Source organism: Lissotriton vulgaris, chromosome 2_1, assembly GCF_964263255.1.
Source record: "Lissotriton vulgaris chromosome 2_1, aLisVul1.2, whole genome shotgun sequence".
NCBI lineage: Eukaryota > Metazoa > Chordata > Amphibia > Caudata > Salamandridae > Lissotriton > Lissotriton vulgaris.
In genome coordinates this window covers 217,309,128-217,324,600 of record NC_141687.1, presented here as the reverse complement: position 1 = coordinate 217,324,600, position 15,473 = coordinate 217,309,128, and the positions used below count along the sequence as shown (strand labels likewise).

The 15,473-nt window shown below is 48.8% G+C and overlaps 1 long non-coding RNA gene across 1 annotated transcript in view; it reads right to left on the bottom strand.

Moving 5' to 3' along the window:
- The window catches only part of LOC147729868 (uncharacterized), a 44,462-nt gene extending 29,408 nt beyond the window's left edge, over positions 1–15,054 (bottom strand). Inside the window, exons 1-2 of the long non-coding RNA XR_015308351.1 lie at positions 14,939–15,054; positions 5,420–5,561 (exon numbers count right to left, since the gene is read on the bottom strand). This is a non-coding gene — a long non-coding RNA (uncharacterized LOC147729868). The remainder of the gene's footprint in view (positions 1–5,419; positions 5,562–14,938) is intronic.
- Between the last annotated feature and the right edge of the window lie 419 nt (positions 15,055–15,473).

The following is a 15,473-nucleotide window of genomic DNA, read 5'->3' as shown; positions in this document are numbered from 1 at the left end:
GCAGTGGTCTGAGTCAAGGGAGTGACTGATGTTGTAGACAATGTTAAGAATTGCAGTTTTGGTGCTATAGCCTTTTATGAAACACGATTGACATAATCAACCTGCTAGATCAAAAGCAATCTGTTTATTCAGTTGGTGGAGCACACATTTTTCCAGAAATTTTGGCCAATAAGGGGAGATTGGAGACCGGTCTAAAGTTGTTCAAGTCTTTTTAGTCAAGGCCTGTTTTTTTTTTTTAGGAGAGGGGTAACTTGTCCGATCTTGAGGCATTCGGGTATGGTACCGTTTTTCAAGGAACGGTTTATGTTTTCGCACGAGATAGGAGCGAGGGCGAATTTCAGAGCTTTGACCAATTGGGAGGGTAGAGGGTCCATATTGTGGGATGAGGCCTTCGATGAGGCGATTAAGTTGAGAATCTCAGTTTCAGAGACGGGAATCGAAGGCGGACCAGGTACGTGCGGGAAGCCTACTGGAGGAGGATTAGATAGTTATAAGGCTGTTGCCTGGAGGAGGTAGGTTAATGTCAAGGGAAAGTTCGATCTTGTGGATTGTCGTTGAAAAAGTTGATGAAGTTGTCGCATAAGGCTTTAGAGGGATGGACAAGGGAATTAGACGGTTTGGAGGTTTGCTTTTTAATGATGTCAAATAGTTCTCTTGGTCTGTTTTTTGCCTTGTCGAGCGCATTGAAAAAAAAGTTGTTTTTTTCTTTAGTGATGTGGTTTTTGTACACTGTTGTGTTGTAATGTGCTGTGAGTTCAGCGGTAGAGAGGCCGTCCGGGGAGATGGGAATGAGGGAGATTTTTTTCTTCTAGATCAGTAGTGCAGATTTGCGACAGATTCCTGGACCACTTGGGGTGGGGGGGGGTCTCTCTAATGGGGGGCTGGTGAGCGAGCGAAGGTAGGATGTTGGTATTGTTGGAGCTGGGGTTGGAGAGTTCCTTCACGATGCTGAAGAGCTCTTTGCTGTTGTGTGGGTTGTTGTCTAGGCGGTGTTTGAAGGAGGCTCTTTTGGCAGATCTGATGAGGTGATGGGTGTCTGCAGGTGGCGTTCTTGTGGGCTGTGTTGCTGTCCGGGGTCTGTTCAGGGAGCAATTTCTTGTCTTAGTTTCGGAAGGTTTGCTTGGAGGCCTTGAGGGAACCAGCCTGCTTTCTTGTTGGTGTTTGTTGGGGGGTTTCTTGATCGGGGAGAGGGTGTTGATGCAGTTGATCCATTGTCTAAGGTTGCGGGCGGCGGTTGGGTCAGTGGGCTACGGGCAAGGGTGGTGGTTAGCTAGTCTTTGGTGACTTTGCTCCAGCAGCAGCGGGGGATCTGTTGGGTGCGGTGGGTTTCCGGAAGGTGAAGTGGATGCAGCAATGGTCGGTCCAGTGGAGTTCGGTCGTGTGGTTGAAGGAGAAGTGGGCACTTGCGGAGAAGATGGGGTCAAGCGTGTGTCCAGCGGACCGGGTAGGTGTTGTGACGGAGTTGTTAGAGCCAGAGGTTGTCGATCACGGTGGTGGAATTGCAGTCGTCGTTGTTAGAGGTGGAAGTTCAGGTACCCGAGAAGGATTTAGTCTGAAGGCGAGTGTGTGTGTGTGTGTACTGACTAGGTTAGCAATGGAGTCGCTGAACTGTGGTCGAGGTTCGAGGGCTCTATAGACTAGGGTTTCTCTGAGGGTGTTTGGAATCGGTGTGGATCTGGAAGTGCAGGTGTTCTGCAGTGCTGAGGGTGTCGTCTGTGTTGATCAAGAGAGTGTTCCTGTGGATGATGGCGATTCCTCCTCCTGCTCCCTTGGTGCGGTCCCTGCGGGTTATCTTGTAGCCGTCCGGGATGGCTATGGCGATGTTGGGTGCCGAGGCGGGGTTCAGCCAGGTCTCCGTCAGGAAGGCGACATATGGGGAGGTTGAGTCAAGTAGCCCCAGAGTTCAACAGAGCAGTTGCTGGTGTTGAGGAGATTGCATCTGAGGTAGTGGAGTTCTTTCCTGGTGGGTGGATTAGCGGATCGGATGCTGGTGAAGCTGCAGTTCTGGCAGGAGAAGGGTATTTGGAACGCTTCGGGCGTCTAGGAAGCAGGTGTGTGATCGTCTGATGTGGAGTGCGTGGAGGGATACTGCTATCGTAGCAGCATCTGGTGTCGTGGCGTTAGTTGGGGCCAGGGATTCTGTAGCTGGGTGCAGTCCATGCACAGACGGGCTTGCCTTAGGCACGCCTTTGGCGCGCCCGCCATAAGAGGGGGGAGGTGGGTGGGAGGAGCAGCTGGGAGCAGACAAATGAGAGCGGGTGGGAAAGTGTTTTGTGAGGAACAAGGAGGGGGACAGAAAGCAAAAGAGGTCACAGGGCACAGAATAGCGCAAGAGGGGAAAAAGGAGGAATGAAACTAAGACAAAATAAACAATGACAACAAAAAGAAATACAGTAACAGTGAGCAACCTAGGGCCTACCACTGGCCACCAGGGATGAGGCGCAGGTTGTAGCCTGCAGGTGGAGGAGGGCCTCCAACTTCCTCCAGCAGCAGCAGCAGCTGGGCTAAGGCAAGATATAGGGGGGCTAGATATTAGGGGTTCAGGTGTTTGTTTGGAGGTTTTCGCTAGTTTGTTGGATTGGTATTTGACCAAGTTAACCAGCTTGAGAGGTCGATTTTTGGCAGTCAAGCTCTGTTCAGAAGAATTCTTATTTTGGAGTTGAAGATCTTATTTATTGTCGGAATTCCTGGTCTGGCGGAGAAGTTTTAGATGGGTTGCTGATGAGTGTTTCCAGTTTTGTTCAGTCTGGCGAAGGGCTCTCCTCTCCTTGTTGAGGGATCCGTTGAACCATGTCATCGAGAATATCAGATATAGTGGAGGAAGTCTCACAATGTGCTGCCACTTTCCCGTGATCAAGGTTCTTGGTGTCTAACCCATCGTTTGGTAATCACAGGTTGTGCTGTTCATGGCTCGTGGGTGCTAGGCAGGCGGATGGTGATGGCGTGGTGGTCAAACCAATCACAAGGGTCAATAGAGATAAGCTACCCGTCCTATAGCGATTAGAGGCAGGAGGCCCCATTTCCACAGGAAGTAGTCAGGGTGATCACAAGGGGCTGAAAACTAAGAGTCCAGGCCAGGGCTTGGCAGCGGAGAATATCTAGAGATCTAAATATTTGAAGGAGACAACATATCGAGATCGCAGGGTGCCAAGAATGTCCTCTTGGGTCTTCAACTGGTACGAACAGCAACTTGTTCATGTTTTTCTGCAGACCACATGCTTCACAATATGGGTTGAGGCGTCTGGTGCTGAAAGACTGCAGGTCAGCCAGAAATAATAGGATGTTATCCGCTTACAGAGCTTTGCGCTTTTCAGGATCCTCCTCTTAAAGCCAACCCAAATGTGGGTGTTGCATCTGATAATACGTGCAAAGAGTTAGATTACTAGGGTAAGTAATGGAGACAGAAGACAGCCCTGGTTGGAGCCCCAGACTACTGAAAAGGGCGGGGGGATAGGGCTCAGTTTACCTGAACTTGGGATGCAGGGGAATTGTATGGTAGGCTGATGAGTCTGAGGAAGTAGGTTCCAAAACATGCATGCTTCAGCACAGCTTCCAAGGTCCACGCCCCAGTGTAAAGGGCCTTTTCAAAGTCAATTTGGGCTAAGACCAGGGAACTGCTCAAACGTGACAGCTGGGACAGGGAGAGTTGTACCCTCCGTGCACAACAGCAGGGGATCCTGCCAGGCTTGAGCCAACATTTGTTCTGGGTGGACTAGGTAACTCAGTGTCTGACTTAATGTAATCACTCTGACTTCCGCAAACACTTTGATGTTTATTTTTTTGAGAGAGGTGGGCATATACGAGGTGCATTATTCTGCCGGTTGATTGGCCTTAAAATCACACAATAATGGCAGTGCCCAGGTTTGGGGGTGAAAGATCCATGCTCTGCCACCTCAGTTTAGAGGGCCAGTAAGTGAGGGAACAAACGGGCCAGGTTGCTTTAAAAGAATTTTACGGAGAACCAGTCTGTGCCAGGTGTCTCGCCCGAATTGAGATCTGAAATAGCTATGTTTATGTCCACAGTTGTGAGCGGTTGGTCAAGTTCTCGGGCCAGAGACAGCAGAGAATCAAGTGTAGGGGGAATGTCCTTTAGCAGTGGAAATGCAGCTCCTGTGGGGGTAGAGGGGTTGCCACTTAGAAGTCTTGATACACCGCGAGGACCTGAGCTACCTCAGGCATACTTTCATGAAGCGTTCCATGAGAATTACGAATGGCCGGTACGGTTCTAGTCAAGGCCGCATACGGTGCCCGAGAATATAAGAGCTTGCTAGATTGGTCTCTATGTTCGGAGACCAGCTGGGTCAACGCTCTCCCGCACCGCCTAGCATCCTCATTGAAGATCTGCTTCAGGGTGGCCAGAACAGATTCTCTCTATGGACTGGTGGTCCTGCAACTGTCGCTCAATGTCACAGAGGCCCAGCCACAAGTCCACCACTCCAGAGAGGATCTGGGCTTCAAAATCCCTTAACTGTAGCAGTTGGAGTATCTCCTTTCCACTTACATGTCCCTTGGTCAGACCCCCTTGGGGTGGGTTTGCTGGACACCCATAGGGGTTCCAGCAGAGGGCTCCGTATTACAGTTTAGCTTAAATGAGATCTGGAGTTCCTCCGCTATAACGTCAATACAGTCGCGGTCTACTACATGCCAGGCGTTGAAGCGCCACATAGCTCGTAAGTAGACCGAAGAGTTTCCATTACAGAGTTGAAGGTTGTGTGATCTGAGATGCCTCCGGGCAGGAAGTCATTGGATGGGAGCCAAATCTGACTGATTCAATCAGGATTTGTAGAACACAGCAGCTTCACCAGTGAGGGTCTCTAGGTCTGGAACCCAGTTTATGCTCTGCTGACACGTAAGTTTACAAGCGTGAGGGGTTCAATAATCTAAAAAGCATCGCTTAGGACATTTGAGTAGGTCTACAATGCAAGTTGGGATGAGAGTGTAATTAGGCACAGGCAAAGGGCCTCGGAAATATCCAGAAAGGGGTCGGAGACAGCGTTAAAAAAACACCACATCTACCAATCAGATAGTCCGAGTAGCGGGGGCACCACAAGGTCATGGGGAGCCTGCAGTGTCCAGTGCGACATATGTTGGGGAACGTAGGCAGATATTAAGTTCTGGTGTCTAGTCTCTAGAGTGCCCTCCGTTTCTATGTACCTCCCCTGCAGGTCAATGTAGGAGGAGGACAATGCCATTGGGAAGGCCTTGTGCAGCAAGATCGCAACTCCTCATGAACCTCTGAAGAAACAAGCATGAAAAACTCAAGTCACAGCCAAACCGGATGAGCCAGGGACAGTGGGACCCTAAAAGATGTGTTTCGTGGAGCATGACCACATCCTAGCGAAACCGCTTTATATAAAAAGTTAAAGGCAATCCCTTATCGATAAAGAACATAGTTTACATTCTAGGAAATTAACATTACCATGTGTGGCAGGGCTGCAAAGTGGTGTACTGGCCACTCTCCTCATGAGAGGCCTCCCGGTCCAAATAGGGATAGACTCAGTGGAACCATAGAGCATGTTGTTATGTGAGTGGACCCAGTGGAGAAAATTTGTTGTTGGTGCCTGCAAAAGAAAGTCAGAACAATAAAGGAAAACAGAACATTAACCCATCCCACCACACCGCCCACCTCAACACATACTCCTAACTATGAAGCATCTGTCGCCAAACATTCAAATATAAAGAAACTAGTAGGGTGTCAGGATTACATCCTAGGCTCCCTGTTGCCCAATAGAAGGATCATGGTAGCTGACAGCAATTTCTGATTATCACAATAAAACAACAAAAGAACGTAAGAACACAGGATAACACTCCCTCCAACCCATAACCAAAAAGACTATATGTAATACAGCAATACAGTATTTCACAGCTTATGTAGCAATGGTTGGCCATCCATGAAAGGATTATTCTGCACCTCTCCATCTGCGGGGTTCAAGTGAGTGGCTCATGATCGCCATCTCGAGTCTGAAAGATTGTGGGGGTGCCAGAGAGCGACACCTTTGGGTCAAGAGCTTCTGGTTCACTCCACAGAAAGCAGTCTGTCCCGGAGGTCTCAACCCCCTCTGGGAACCCAATGAGGCACAGGTTGTTTCTCAGGAATTGCTTTCGGCACCCTCTTTTCGTTCTTCCAGTGTATCCATTGTGGAGAGCAACTAGAGACCTGCAGTTTAAGGGTTGTCACTTCATCTTCAACCACGGAGACCCAGGCTTTAGCCACCCTACCTACTATTTTGTGAGTATCTTATTGCAGGAAGATTACATCCACCCAGAACTTATCCACTTTTGTCTGTACTGCTTCCCTGGAGCCTTGAATTGCTTTGAGGATGTTGGGCATGGCGGTTTATTGTTATTGATGGGAGAGTTGGTTTGCGGTAGGTGCAATATACTAGTATTTTTGTGGCCAGTTTGAGTTGTGAGGGCTTGTCAAACCCCATCTCCAACTGCAGAGCCACGTTTGCCATGGGAGGGTATAAGCACAACCCAAGTGGCCCACTTGCTACAGGGCAGCACGAGCAGCCAGAAAAGGCAGACATGAGGTGGATCTTTGAGAATCATCGTTGCAGTGCAATACCCCAATTAGATACAGTGCAGGATTCAGACTTCGGCAGTTCCCACACTTATCCAAGCGCCACAGAGCCATTGAGGCAGTCTACGACATCTTAATCCAGAAAGGATATATAAAGCATGGCATATTACCTGTGAGGGTCTCAAGGCACTGGAGCTGCTTAACTGCTTTGTGGTGATTTGTTGATTCGAACAGCCAGGACTTGAGCAATTTCCTGAATTGCCGGGGTGATTGGGGTAGTCAGGGGGTGCAGTGGAAGGCCGTTACAAGCTTTGGGCACCAGCTGTGAGGAGCGTCATCGGCTATTAACTTGGCAGATCAGAGAAGTTGTGTGCGAGAAAGAGGCGAGAAGATGGCAGGTGTCTGGTCGGTTAGTGGAAAGTTATGCTTTTGTTGATTTGTGTTGGTCCTTCACTATGCAGGACTTTGTATGAGTAGATCAGCATCTCTAACGGGAATCTCTTCTGGATCTGGAGCCAGTGAAGCTTCTGGAGGTGGGGTGTGATGCTGGTCTGTCTGGGGAGATCGAGGAAGAGTTTTGCAGCTGAGTTTTGTATTGACTGTAGTCTCTTCAGGAGATGTGCGGTGAGTCCTATGTACAGAGTGTTCACACCGTCCAGCCAGCAACAAGGGCCTGCATAACAGTCCTTCCAGTGTTGAGTGGGAGCCAACTAAAGACCTTGCCAAGCATGTGTAGGGTGTGGAAGCAGGCAGATGAGAATGCGTTTACCTGCTTATTCAGAGATAGCTTGCTGTAAGCAGCAAGAAATGTGGTTATGTAAATTCTGAAAATACTTCACCTGCTTAGCGTGGCTTCTGCCTGCCACACTCAAACTTCACAAGGCAGAACACTAAGTGTTTACTGGGAGGAGGGTAAACCGGATGTCCAAAGGTAAATATAATAGACATTTCAACCGCAAGTTTTAGTAAACATTAAAGCTTAAATACATGTTTAAAGCTCAATGCAGCATCCTTCAATGTGAAACCTGGGTACTGGACTGAGACCAACTCTAAGGCTGCTAGAAATGATGGCCTCCTAAACATCAAGTGGCAAATGGGGGCTATGGAAAAAGATCTGAAGTCTTTGTGGGCCCAACATCAAGGGGACATCTCATACTAAATTGATATTTTGGAAGACACTGCAAGAGCCTTCTTCTCATCCCTATACAGACCCGACAGTGAGGAATGCGTTGCTTATGGGCTAGGGGTGCCCACCTGTGAGAGGTGGAGATAAGTGGCCTCTGGCCGAGTTCCAGCCCCACATCAACCTAAAAAAGTGAAGGGCCAATAAATAAATCAGAGGTAGTAAAGCGCAACTACTCACCGGAAGGGTATCAAGGCCATTTTGGGTGGGGGGCCTAATTTGAAGAGCCAGGTCATGAACCATAGAGAGTGTTTGTGTCTGTTGAAGGAGGATGCTCCATGCCCTGGCAGCGAGGAAGTAGGAAATGTCTTCTGTTCTTCTTGATGCGTGACACTGTATCAAGGGGAAGCTGAGCAATCTTTGGGGTACGTGGAACAAGAGTCAGTGGTTCAGGTAGGTAGACCTGGAGTTGGAGGCTTATGTGGGTGAGAAGCATGAACGAGATTCTCTTCTCAACGGGGAGACAATGTAGTGTCCGCAGGTGTTGGGTGACGTGGCAGTCTCGAGGTAGGTTTTGGACTAGTTTGGTGGAGGTGTTGTGGACGTTCAAGTTTGTGGGTGAGGTTTTCGTTGATCAAGCCGTAGAGTGTGTTGCTGTAGTCGTGTCTGCTGTTTGTGATGGCATGGGTGACGGTTCCCCGTGCTAGAGAGGAATCCAGTTGAAAGACTTTCATAGTAGACGGAGGGTGTGGGAACAGGAAGAGGAGACGGCATTGATTTGGCAGTTAATTTTGAGTTCAAAGTCCAGGATGATTCTGAGATTGCGTACGTGGTCCGGGGTGGGAGGGGGATGGTGGGGCAGGTTTGGGGGTCCCAAGAGCAGGAGGCCACCATGTGTCATTCCAGGTGTATGGGTCCATGATGAGCACTTCAGTTTTGTCCATTGAGTTGTAGGCAGCTGCTCATCAACCTGGCGACAGCTGCCATTCATTCTTGGAAGTTGTTTGGAGATATTGGGTTCGTTGGATAGTGAGGATGAGTTAGGTGTCGTCTGCATAGGATACAATGTTGAGTTTGTGGGATCTGAAAATGGGTGCAAGCAGGCCATGCAGACGTTAAACAGGGCGGGGTTGATGGAGGATCCTTGGGGAACTCCGCAGGCAGTCAGTGTGAGATCCAAGAGGAATAGTGGGAGTGTGAACTGCTGCGTTCTGCAGGATAGGAATAAGCAGATCCAGTCAAGGACCTTGTTCCGAATTCCTGCGTCTTGTAGTCTGTGGGCCAGGGTGCGGTGAGATACAGTGTCAAAGGCTGCGGAGAGGTCCAGGAGGATGAGGGCCACAGTCTCTCCTCTGTCGAGGAGGGAGCGGATGTCATCTGTCACGGCAAGAAGGGTGGTTTCAGTGCTGTCGTTTTTTCCTGAAACCAAATTGGGAGGAGTTGAAGATGTTTTCTTCTATGAAGGAGGCAAGCTGCCTGTTTACGCTATTTGATGGCTTTCGCCGGGTAAGGGAGTAAAGAGAACGGTCTGACGTTTTTGAGGTTGGTGGGGCTCTGCCAAGGGTTGTTTCAGGAGAGGGTTGATCTCGGCGTGCTTCCAGTCATTGGGGAAGGAGGCGGTCTTGAAGGATACGTTGATGATTCATTGAAGCTCTGGGCGATGATGTTGGAAGCTCTGTGATAGATGTGGTACGGTCAAGGGTCTGTGGGAGCCCCGGAGTTGGCTGACTTCATAGCCTTCAGGGTGTCATTGATGGAGAGGGCAGTACAGCTGTTGAGTGATGGCTGCGTAGAGTAGGGAATGGTGATTATAGGTTCAGTGTGTAGATGGTCTTGATCTTGTGGTGGAAAAAGGTGCTGAGTCTGCTGCAGAGGTACAGGTGAGGGGGGGGGATATTGGTCGTCTCTCTGTTGGGTTGGGCAAACTCCGATGATGCCAGAGAGTTCCTTGCTGTTGTGTGCGTGGGTGGAGTCTGTCCTGGAGTGCTTTCTTCCTTGTGTATCTGATGAGCTTGTGGCGAACAGCAGTGGCTGCTTTGAAGTTATCAAATTTTGCTGTGGTTTTGGAGTTCTTCCATCTCTTTGAGGCGTCTGCAAGTTACTCTCAATTCTCGGAGTTCGGCGGAGAACCAGCTAGCTCTCTTGGCTTGTGGGTTGATAGTTTTCTTGAAGGGGTGGGTGATGTTGGCGCAGTCGGTGAGCCAACAGTGCAGCGTTCAGGCAGCGTTGGCTGGGTCGTCATCCGTGTAGGTGGGAGTGGAACTTCTGAGGGAGGCAGTGAGCTGGTCACTGGTGTTCAAACTCCTGCGTTGGAGCTGGTGTGGACGTTTGCGGTTGATGTTGGTTGTGGTAGGATCTGTTGGGAGTCCAATGTTGAGGGGGTAGGAGGAGTTGGGGTCTTGGAGGTTGTTGAGGTGGGAGTGGAGTTCTCCAAGCAAGGTGCAATACGTGGAGGTGATGGCTTGCGGGATGATGTTGGTGATTGAGTTGGAAAAAGGTGCGTGGGGTCTATAGATGAGGGTGCCTCGAAGGGTGGTAGTCGGGTTGGTCTGCATGTTGAAGTGAAGGTGTTCCATCAGGTCTGTGGGCCTGTCTGTGTGGGTGCTCCGTCAGATGTTGGATTTGTGAGCGATGGTGATGCCTCCTCTGGGGGGTCCTTCTGAGTGATGTTGTAGCCTTTGGGGGTGGTGATTGCAACACCAGTTCAAGGAGTCATTTATCAAGGTTTCTGTGAGGAGGGTGACATCGTAGGAGGTGCGGTCGAGGAGGTCCCAGATTTCCTCCATGTGTATGTGGAGGGAACGGATACTGAGGAGGATACATTGCAGGGTTTGGGGTGCAGTGAAATTGTGGCAGTGAGTTGAGGTGGGTCATGGGTCTCGGCGTGGCGACAGTGGCAGCAGATAAAAGGTCCGTGGGTGTGAATAGATTAAGAACCCTTGCAGTTGTCCTGGCCTGTGTTGAGTGCCTATAGGGCAGAGTAGATGCTGCACTGGCGGCCGGAGGTCCAGGGTCCCTGGTGATGGCCGCGGTTGGGACGCGCATATATGCCACAAATTATTATTATTAAGTAGAGGGTTAGCAGGGAGAGGGCAGGACCATGCTGGAGGAGCCGCAGTGGAGAAAAACATGGGGAAGAGGAAAAAAAAATAAACAAAAAAAAAGGAACAGGAAAAGGCAAGGAAATGGGTAGCAAAAAATGAAGACTTAAAGGGCAGACATAAGGAGGAAAGAATTAGGCACAGAAGGGGAGACGAGCAGAAGGCACAGAAGCCTCGAACACCATTCTTGCAGCGATGGGGTAGGTAGTTAACGGTGGAGCTGCCTGAGGGGAAGAGCAGTATTCTGACCAGAAGTACAGAGGTCTAGGCGGATTAATTCAGCAGTCAGAGCCTAGGAGGATCAAGAGTGGCAATAACACATGGAGCCAGGTCAGGTTCTCTTCCACAAATGGGGATAACCTTCGCTCTGTTTGCCACCGTCAAGTACAAGCAATGTCAGCACTTCTGCAGACTGGTGTTTCAAAGGCATCTGTCACTCAGACATGCGTTCCGCCTTAGGTGGATTGTGGGACTCCTGTATGCCTTCTTGTGGATACCACTCGTGTCTCACGTTCTCAAGAATATTAGGACCAACTGGACCAAATTTTCCAAGAGGACCCAAATTGGGCACAGAAGGTAATGCTGGAGTATCTGTACTCTGATGAGGCTATGTCAACGGGAGGACCTGCTATTGCAGTAGCAGAGCTGGGTTCTCAGGCCAGGCATTCGCAAAATCCATGTCCATGCATGGAGAATGAGCTGCGACAGCTGAACATGTTTGATCTTACTCCAGAGGTGATGGACATACTCTTGGCTGCAAGGCATCCCTCAACAAGAACTAAACTATATATATGTCTGTTGCTGGGAACAATGTGTTGACTGGTGCAGTACTTGGAACCCAAAAGCGTGGATCCTCGATACAGATTTGCCCCAAAGACCATCAGGTGGGTGATCAGCTCTTTGTGGAGTTCACTGTAGTGAACAAGCATTAGCATAGCCAATAGGTCTCGATTTGGGACTTTACATGTTTTTTGCCATGAAGCACATTATCCTGAAAGCTGTGCCACCGGGGATTGTAGAGCTATACAATTATTACACACTGGATCATGCAGCCTGATTCAGGAATAAATGCTTGCCTCAGGAAACAATAATGGACATATTTCAACGCTTTATAACGCACAGACAGAAAGACAAGTGCATTGATGCAATTCAACCGCTCAAAATATTCTGTGTGCAACTGAAATACTAGAGCAGTGAACAGCCTATGAAAAAAAATAAAAATGAAAAACATTCCAATGGCGGAAAAGTCATATCCCTCCTCCCCCAGGCCTCTATTCACCAGGCGCCCTTCTCCAGAGTTCTCCACTTAAAACAATGCATGCACCATCTGTACCAGCAGGCCATGGTCCCGAACTGTGTCCCAACCCCCTGGGTACAGGAGCACTAAACATGGCAACAGCATCCAAATATCCCATTTATCAGGCACGGAACAAATAATAAATAAACAAAGAAGGGTGGCAATGGCTGGGAGTCCTAAACTATCTAAAGGAAAAGTGGAGAATTTAGAGCAATGACAAAGGTGGCTTAAAATGACAGACAATCTACAAACATTGCAAGTACCAAGAAATTAGTGAAGCAATTAATCATATCAGAACACCACATAACTACAAGGGGGAGGTCTATGTGATCAGTCCCACAGTAGTAGGACCAGTATCTGCAGTTTTACTGCAGCCAGTACACACCAGATTGTTGCAGGTGAGTGTTGCCTATAAAAATCGGGCTTCCTGACCTACTTTTTCCAATTTCATCACAAGTAGCAAAGCCAACTACCTTTGGCAGTATCCACATTCCAGCTGAGTGCAAGAGATGTGAGATTAAACTAAAAAGTGTGCAGGCCAATAGAGGCTTGGGCCAGATGCCTAGCTCTGGTGCCGCATGAGGGCCCCTTGAGAAAAAGGAATCCAAACTTTCATGTGGCTCCTGGTTGTCGCCCACACTAAACTAAAGCACCACAAATTGAAAACATTATTAACATTAACCTTTGATGTAAACTACGAGAGGTCACACGATGCTCATCCAGAGGCTGAATGAGCAATGTAAAATCAGAAAACCTATAATTTCTTGCAAGCTTCTCTGCTTAACCAATTAGTTAAGAATGCCCGTGTCTGAAACGTGAAGCTTGAAAATTTAGTTTGGTGTGTGTGCAAATCCTGCATTGCCAATCCCTGGCGAGTTGCCCTGCTACTGCTGAAACAATGACAATACCAATGGGTGAGGCGGACTGGCCTCAATGGTCCTGTGACCTCAGTGACAGTCAATGTTGCTCTAGGGAGTGCTGCTTCGTGAGATTACCCACAAGGCTGGAGATGAACTTCAGTATGGATTGTAGTGGACAGGCCTTCAAGCTTAACCCACACTTCCACTGCTAGGGTCGACCTGCTAGTGCTAGGAGAGCAGGGCTTCAAAGGTCCATTGAAGCCATCTAAATTCTAATATGGAAATGTGCTCCCTCCAGAGAATGGTCTGGTCATTAAGGCTTAACCATGGTTCCTCAGTTCCAAATTGAACAGCTCTGGCCGTAGTGCCACATCCTCTCTCTCTCTCTCTCTTACTGAACACCATAATGACCCGCTGAGAGAAACTTGCAGTGCTTTCAGCTACAACCCAATTGGGCCCCGCTATAAACACCTGGTTGCGACTCAATTCAAATTATGCACTAGAAAAGAGTAAGTAATATGCAGCCTGAAAAAAATGTAACATCCTAGAAAAAGCAAACACTCTTAGTGAATTAAAGATTTCGTAAAGCGTGTCAAATATAAGCAGGAACAACATGGTAAACTTTACTCTTTTAGATTTTTCAGAAATCAATAAGAATTTTTGCCTGATAAGTTAAGTACATGACAGCAGTATGGTTTATAAAGACCACTTTCCAGAAAACAGAGCAACGGTATACATTTTGTAAACTAAAGTAAGCAAAATAGTAGACACATATCGTATTAAAAGTTTAACACTCCACGCATCACAGAGTATTGAGTACCTACATGAATAGTGCACTTCCCCACTTGGGGAAAACAATACTTTTCAAACAAAAAGAGCAGAAAACAACAGTAGCGCCTAACTGGCAAACGCTGTAAAGTGGCCCTAATGTGTTGGGTTGTAAATAAAACCCAATCAGGCCACTTTGCGATCACTCTGGCTTGTTTCATTTAATTATTTATATTTCGAACCTTTTTTTCCTTCTCCATCTCGAGGCTGAACTTTGGAATTCAAAAATGTTAGAAAGACATTTCCAGCAAAAATCTTGCTTTGTTTATCCATTTCACAGGGGGGAAAACGAAGGAATGGAGAAAATAGAGGGTAAGAGTCGTCGGTGTTCTCACTAAGTGAGGAGCGAGACAAAGAGGGAATGGGGGGGGGGGCGTGCAGCGGCAGCGCATAGGTGGAGAATGTGCTTGTCTGATTTGGGTAAGAAGGAAAAGACAGTCAAGTCCTTGTCCTGCTCTGCCCACCCGTCCTCGAACGGCCAGGGTGGGCTGAGTTATCTACAGGCCTTAGTTATTACTGACTTTCTAGGGCACATTTTTAAAATAAAAAGGAGGGGGTGAAAGAGTGATATGTCCATCTGAAGGCCAAGGGAAGTTGAGGATTAGCATTGGCGCGTCGTGGGCGTGATGGCTGACTGAGGAGCACTAGGGGGTACATCAGTTTGACCTGTTCACACCAGGCCGCGTTATGGCCAGAGCTACGTAAGATTTGTGAATAAAAAGACCCCGCAGCTGAGCGTAGCAGGGATCAAACAGGACACCTGGGTACTGCGATCATTTGGTTAACCCACATGATCCTTGCAAAACTACAAAGGCGACATGCAGGGCCCTACGAGCCCCTCTCTCCTGCGCACTTAGACCTCACATGCTTTCCCCACGGCGGCAACCACGCTGAGCACTGTGGCGGCCACGGAGGCCCTAGGAGACGCCTTCCATGAGGTTGCCATGTGTGCTCTCCGGGCCGAGGAGAGTGCCATCACACACTCTGGTTCTATTGTACAGCACTATGACACCTTCGGCTAAAGTCCGCGCTTTATAAGAATGCATTAAATAAATAAACTCAGAGGGGCTTGACCGCTTCTGGGCTGCCTGCCTAGCCCCAGAGCCCTTCAGCTACGCGGGCCACTGAGAAGCAAGCGGTGAGCACAGTTACATGCGTTTATAACAAAGCCTCTTAATGACCGACAAATTACACAACGCGCAGTACCTGAACCAGCCTCTCCTGTCCTCTAGCTGGGCTTCTCAAGGGATGAAAGTCCGTTCCTGGTCCAGCAACGCGCCGCGGTCACAAGCTGGTTAACTGCCACTATCACTGCCCCGGGAGTTTCAAATGGAAAAACAAGGACTTATTGCGCATGCGTGAAATGACGCGCATGCGCACTAAAAAAGGCTGCAGCTGGGGAGCACAACTGGTAATGGTGGTAACGCTGCCACGGGAGCTTCAAACTGAATGAAAAATTACTTCGTGCGCAAGCGTGAAATGACACGCATGCGCACAAAAATGCCAGAACGGGGGGAGATCAAAAATACCTCGATTTACAAAAAAGGGCATCCTGCGCATGCGCTTACTGATACGCATGCGCACAAACGAGGGGGAAGATCAGCCAGATGGGAAGATCGAAACTACGGTACACCGGCATGGATCGGGGGTGGCAGGGTGAGGGGTGTTGGGGGGGTATTGTGGGAGGGGGGGGGGGGGGGGGGGAGGTTAAAGGTTGTGAAAAAAGACAAAAAAGAACTTA